The following is a 6,613-nucleotide window of genomic DNA, read 5'->3' on the forward strand; positions in this document are numbered from 1 at the left end:
TAAGACTTGTGTATCCAGGTATAAACTAGTACTTGTATTTAGATAAGACTTGTGTATCCAGGTATAAACTAGTACTTGTATTTAGATAAGACTTGTGTATCCAGGTATAAACTAGTACTTGTATATAGATAAGACTTGTGTATCCAGGTATAAACTAGTACTTGTATATAGATAAGACTTGTGTATCCAGGTATAAACTAGTACTTGTATATAGATAAGACTTGTGTATCCAGGTATAAACTAGTACTTGTATTTAGATAAGACTTGTGTATCTGGGTATAAACTAGTACTTGTATATAGATAAGACTTGTGTATCCAGGTATAAACTAGTACTTGTATTTAGATAAGACTTGTGTATCCAGGTATAAACTAGTACTTGTATATAGATAAGACTTGTGTATCCAGGTATAAACTAGTACTTGTATTTAGATAAGACTTGTTTATCCAGGTATAAACTAGTACTTGTATATAGATAAGACTTGTGTATCCAGGTATAAACTAGTACTTGTATATAAATAAGACTTGTGTATCCAGGTATAAACTAGTACTTGTATATAGATAAGACTTGTGTATCCAGGTATAAACTAGTACTTGTATTTAGATAAGACTTGTGTGTCCAGGTATAAACTAGTACTTGTATTTAGATAAGACTTGTGTATCCAGGTATAAACTAGTACTTGTATTTAGATAAGACTTGTGTATCCAGGTATAAACTAGTACTTGTATATAAATAAGACTTGTGTATCCAGGTATAAACTAGTACTTGTATTTAGATAAGACTTGTGTATCTGGGTATAAACTAGTACTTGTATATAGATAAGACTTGTGTATCCAGGTATAAACTAGTACTTGTATTTAGATAAGACTTGTGTATCCAGGTATAAACTAGTACTTGTATATAGATAAGACTTGTGTATTAGGGTATAAACTAGTACTTGTATATAGATAAGACTTGTGTATCCGGGTATAAACTAGTACTTGTATTTAGATAAGACTTGTGTATCCGGGTATAAACTAGTACTTGTATATAGATAAGACTTGTGTATCCGGGTATAAACTAGTACTTGTATATAGATAAGACTTGTGTATCCAGGTATAAACTAGTACTTGTATTTAGATAAGACTTGTGTATCCAGGTATAAACTAGTACTTGTATTTAGATAAGACTTGTGTATCTGGGTATAAACTAGTACTTGTATATAGATAAGACTTGTGTATCCAGGTATAAACTAGTACTTGTATTTAGATAAGACTTGTGTATCCAGGTATAAACTAGTACTTGTATATAGATAAGACTTGTGTATCCAGGTATAAACTAGTACTTGTATTTAGATAAGACTTGTGTATCCAGGTATAAACTAGTACTTGTATTTAGATAAGACTTGTGTATCCAGGTATAAACTTGTACTTGTATTTAGATAAGACTTGTGTATCCAGGTATAAACTAGTACTTGTATTTAGATAAGACTTGTGTATCCAGGTATAAACTAGTACTTGTATTTAGATAAGACTTGTGTATCCAGGTATAAACTAGTACTTGTATATAGATAAGACTTGTGTATCCAGGTATAAACTAGTACTTGTATATAGATAAGACTTGTGTATCCAGGTATAAACTAGTACTTGTATATAGATAAGACTTGTGTATCCAGGTATAAACTAGTACTTGTATTTAGATAAGACTTGTGTATCTGGGTATAAACTAGTACTTGTATATAGATAAGACTTGTGTATCCAGGTATAAACTAGTACTTGTATTTAGATAAGACTTGTGTATCCAGGTATAAACTAGTACTTGTATATAGATAAGACTTGTGTATCCAGGTATAAACTAGTACTTGTATTTAGATAAGACTTGTTTATCCAGGTATAAACTAGTACTTGTATATAGATAAGACTTGTGTATCCAGGTATAAACTAGTACTTGTATATAAATAAGACTTGTGTATCCAGGTATAAACTAGTACTTGTATATAGATAAGACTTGTGTATCCAGGTATAAACTAGTACTTGTATTTAGATAAGACTTGTGTGTCCAGGTATAAACTAGTACTTGTATTTAGATAAGACTTGTGTATCCAGGTATAAACTAGTACTTGTATTTAGATAAGACTTGTGTATCCAGGTATAAACTAGTACTTGTATATAAATAAGACTTGTGTATCCAGGTATAAACTAGTACTTGTATTTAGATAAGACTTGTGTATCTGGGTATAAACTAGTACTTGTATATAGATAAGACTTGTGTATCCAGGTATAAACTAGTACTTGTATTTAGATAAGACTTGTGTATCCAGGTATAAACTAGTACTTGTATATAGATAAGACTTGTGTATCCAGGTATAAACTAGTACTTGTATTTAGATAAGACTTGTGTATCTGGGTATAAACTAGTACTTGTATATAGATAAGACTTGTGTATCCAGGTATAAACTAGTACTTGTATTTAGATAAGACTTGTGTATCCAGGTATAAACTAGTACTTGTATATAGATAAGACTTGTGTATCCAGGTATAAACTAGTACTTGTATTTAGATAAGACTTGTGTATCCAGGTATAAACTAGTACTTGTATATAGATAAGACTTGTGTATCCAGGTATAAACTAGTACTTGTATTTAGATAAGACTTGTGTATCCAGGTATAAACTTGTACTTGTATTTAGATAAGACTTGTGTATCCAGGTATAAACTAGTACTTGTATTTAGATAAGACTTGTGTATCCAGGTATAAACTAGTACTTGTATATAGATAAGACTTGTGTATCCAGGTATAAACTAGTACTTGTATATAGATAAGACTTGTGTATCCAGGTATAAACTAGTACTTGTATATAGATAAGACTTGTGTATCCAGGTATAAACTAGTACTTGTATTTAGATAAGACTTGTGTATCTGGGTATAAACTAGTACTTGTATATAGATAAGACTTGTGTATCCAGGTATAAACTAGTACTTGTATTTAGATAAGACTTGTGTATCCAGGTATAAACTAGTACTTGTATATAGATAAGACTTGTGTATCCAGGTATAAACTAGTACTTGTATTTAGATAAGACTTGTGTATCCAGGTATAAACTAGTACTTGTATATAGTTAAGACTTGTGTATCCAGGTATAAACTAGTACTTGTATTTAGATAAGACTTGTGTATCCAGGTATAAACTAGTACTTGTATTTAGATAAGACTTGTGTATCCAGGTATAAACTAGTACTTGTATATAGATAAGACTTGTGTATCCAGGTATAAACTAGTACTTGTATTTAGATAAGACTTGTGTATCCAGGTATAAACTAGTACTTGTATTTAGATAAGACTTGTGTATCCAGGTATAAACTTGTACTTGTATTTAGATAAGACTTGTGTATCCAGGTATAAACTAGTACTTGTATTTAGATAAGACTTGTGTATCCAGGTATAAACTAGTACTTGTATTTAGATAAGACTTGTGTATCCAGGTATAAACTAGTACTTGTATATAGATAAGACTTGTGTATCCAGGTATAAACTAGTACTTGTATATAGATAAGACTTGTGTATCCAGGTATAAACTAGTACTTGTATATAGATAAGACTTGTGTATCCAGGTATAAACTAGTACTTGTATTTAGATAAGACTTGTGTATCTGGGTATAAACTAGTACTTGTATATAGATAAGACTTGTGTATCCAGGTATAAACTAGTACTTGTATTTAGATAAGACTTGTGTATCCAGGTATAAACTAGTACTTGTATATAGATAAGACTTGTGTATCCAGGTATAAACTAGTACTTGTATTTAGATAAGACTTGTTTATCCAGGTATAAACTAGTACTTGTATATAGATAAGACTTGTGTATCCAGGTATAAACTAGTACTTGTATATAAATAAGACTTGTGTATCCAGGTATAAACTAGTACTTGTATATAGATAAGACTTGTGTATCCAGGTATAAACTAGTACTTGTATTTAGATAAGACTTGTGTGTCCAGGTATAAACTAGTACTTGTATTTAGATAAGACTTGTGTATCCAGGTATAAACTAGTACTTGTATTTAGATAAGACTTGTGTATCCAGGTATAAACTAGTACTTGTATATAAATAAGACTTGTGTATCCAGGTATAAACTAGTACTTGTATTTAGATAAGACTTGTGTATCTGGGTATAAACTAGTACTTGTATATAGATAAGACTTGTGTATCCAGGTATAAACTAGTACTTGTATTTAGATAAGACTTGTGTATCCAGGTATAAACTAGTACTTGTATATAGATAAGACTTGTGTATCCAGGTATAAACTAGTACTTGTATTTAGATAAGACTTGTGTATCTGGGTATAAACTAGTACTTGTATATAGATAAGACTTGTGTATCCAGGTATAAACTAGTACTTGTATTTAGATAAGACTTGTGTATCCAGGTATAAACTAGTACTTGTATATAGATAAGACTTGTGTATCCAGGTATAAACTAGTACTTGTATTTAGATAAGACTTGTGTATCCAGGTATAAACTAGTACTTGTATATAGATAAGACTTGTGTATCCAGGTATAAACTAGTACTTGTATTTAGATAAGTCTTGTGTATCCAGGTATAAACTTGTACTTGTATTTAGATAAGACTTGTGTATCCAGGTATAAACTAGTACTTGTATTTAGATAAGACTTGTGTATCCAGGTATAAACTAGTACTTGTATATAGATAAGACTTGTGTATCCAGGTATAAACTAGTACTTGTATATAGATAAGACTTGTGTATCCAGGTATAAACTAGTACTTGTATATAGATAAGACTTGTGTATCCAGGTATAAACTAGTACTTGTATTTAGATAAGACTTGTGTATCTGGGTATAAACTAGTACTTGTATATAGATAAGACTTGTGTATCCAGGTATAAACTAGTACTTGTATTTAGATAAGACTTGTGTATCCAGGTATAAACTAGTACTTGTATATAGATAAGACTTGTGTATCCAGGTATAAACTAGTACTTGTATTTAGATAAGACTTGTGTATCCAGGTATAAACTAGTACTTGTATATAGTTAAGACTTGTGTATCCAGGTATAAACTAGTACTTGTATTTAGATAAGACTTGTGTATCCAGGTATAAACTAGTACTTGTATTTAGATAAGACTTGTGTATCCAGGTATAAACTAGTACTTGTATATAGATAAGACTTGTGTATCCAGGTATAAACTAGTACTTGTATTTAGATACGAATTGTGTATCTGGGTATGAACTAGTACTTGTATTTAGATGAGACTTATGTATCCGGGTATAATCTAGTACTTGTATATAGATGAGACTTGTGTATCCGGGTATAAACTAGTATTTGTATTTAGATGAGACTTGTGTATCCGAGTATAAACTAGTATTTGTATATAGATGAGACTTGTGTATCCGGGTATAAACTAGTATTTGTATTTAGATGAGACTTGTGTATCCGAGTATAAACTAGTATTTGTATTTAGATGAGACTTGTGTATCCGAGTATAAACTAGTATTTGTATATAGATGAGACTTGTGTATCCGGATATATACTTGTACTTGTGGGCAAAATAGCTTCACATTATGCATATTTTATTTCTAACTTCTCGGCTCTTCTTGCAGAAAATAACATATAGACTCGACTCAACATTGAATTGAAATCAGTTCTACCTCAGCATTGAGCTTGAACGAGTGTTTGTTTGGAATTAAACACAAAACTAAACAACTGGCTGTCTGTGCTCTGCCAGTCACGGGTATCGAAACCCGGTTTCCAGTGGTATGAATCCGCAGACATTCCGCTGCACCACTAGTGGGAGTATTGAGTTTCAAGTTACGTTCTTCTAACTCAGCATTGAGTCTGAGATTATGTTATTCTAAGCCAGCATTGAGTCTGAGATTATGTTATTCTAACCCACATTGAGTTTGAGATTATGTTATTCTAACCCAGCATTGAGTTTGAGATTATGTTTTTTCTAGAAACAAGTTAAACCAAGAGTTTGTGATAGATGTTGTTGACTACAGCACTTCTTTGTTTTCTGTCACCAAGCTAGTCTCCATGTAATTTCAAAGAGGGAGAGAGACATACTTTTCAGTGGCGGACCCACTATTACATCTTATGGATATTTCTTAGCTATTTGTATGTTGATGTTTCTCTGTATATGAAAAAGACAGTGGTTTTGGAGAAATAAGTGTTTGAAATTGTCAATTTGTATCACAACGTATATAAAAGAAAATCAGTGTTTAAAACCAGTTACCTATGATAACATCGGGAATTCCTCTCAGTGGCGTCACACTCAATAACCGAAGTAACTTGGCAAGCTTATCTAATCTTCCCGTACAACCGTACTGTTGAAAAAAATTAGACAATCACTCTAAATTATTTCTTTTTCGATAATGGTTATTTTATTGGTGTTGGAAGGAGCATGACTTAAGGCAAGTTCTTGAAAGTGCTCAAGCTGTGTTGAAGTGCCGAAACACAAATAAATGTTGATCTCTAGTAAGTGTTCTCATGTACGTTCTGCGAGCATTCGACTGGTTCCTCATACGTACATTTGGCCATATTTGTTACAAGTAATACAATACACTAAACATATAGATGTACAGACGAAATATCTATTCACAGAATACGTTTATTTA

This window comes from Tachypleus tridentatus, unplaced genomic scaffold (assembly GCF_004210375.1).
Source record: "Tachypleus tridentatus isolate NWPU-2018 unplaced genomic scaffold, ASM421037v1 Hic_cluster_2, whole genome shotgun sequence".
NCBI classification, from domain to species: Eukaryota; Metazoa; Arthropoda; class Merostomata; order Xiphosura; family Limulidae; genus Tachypleus; species Tachypleus tridentatus.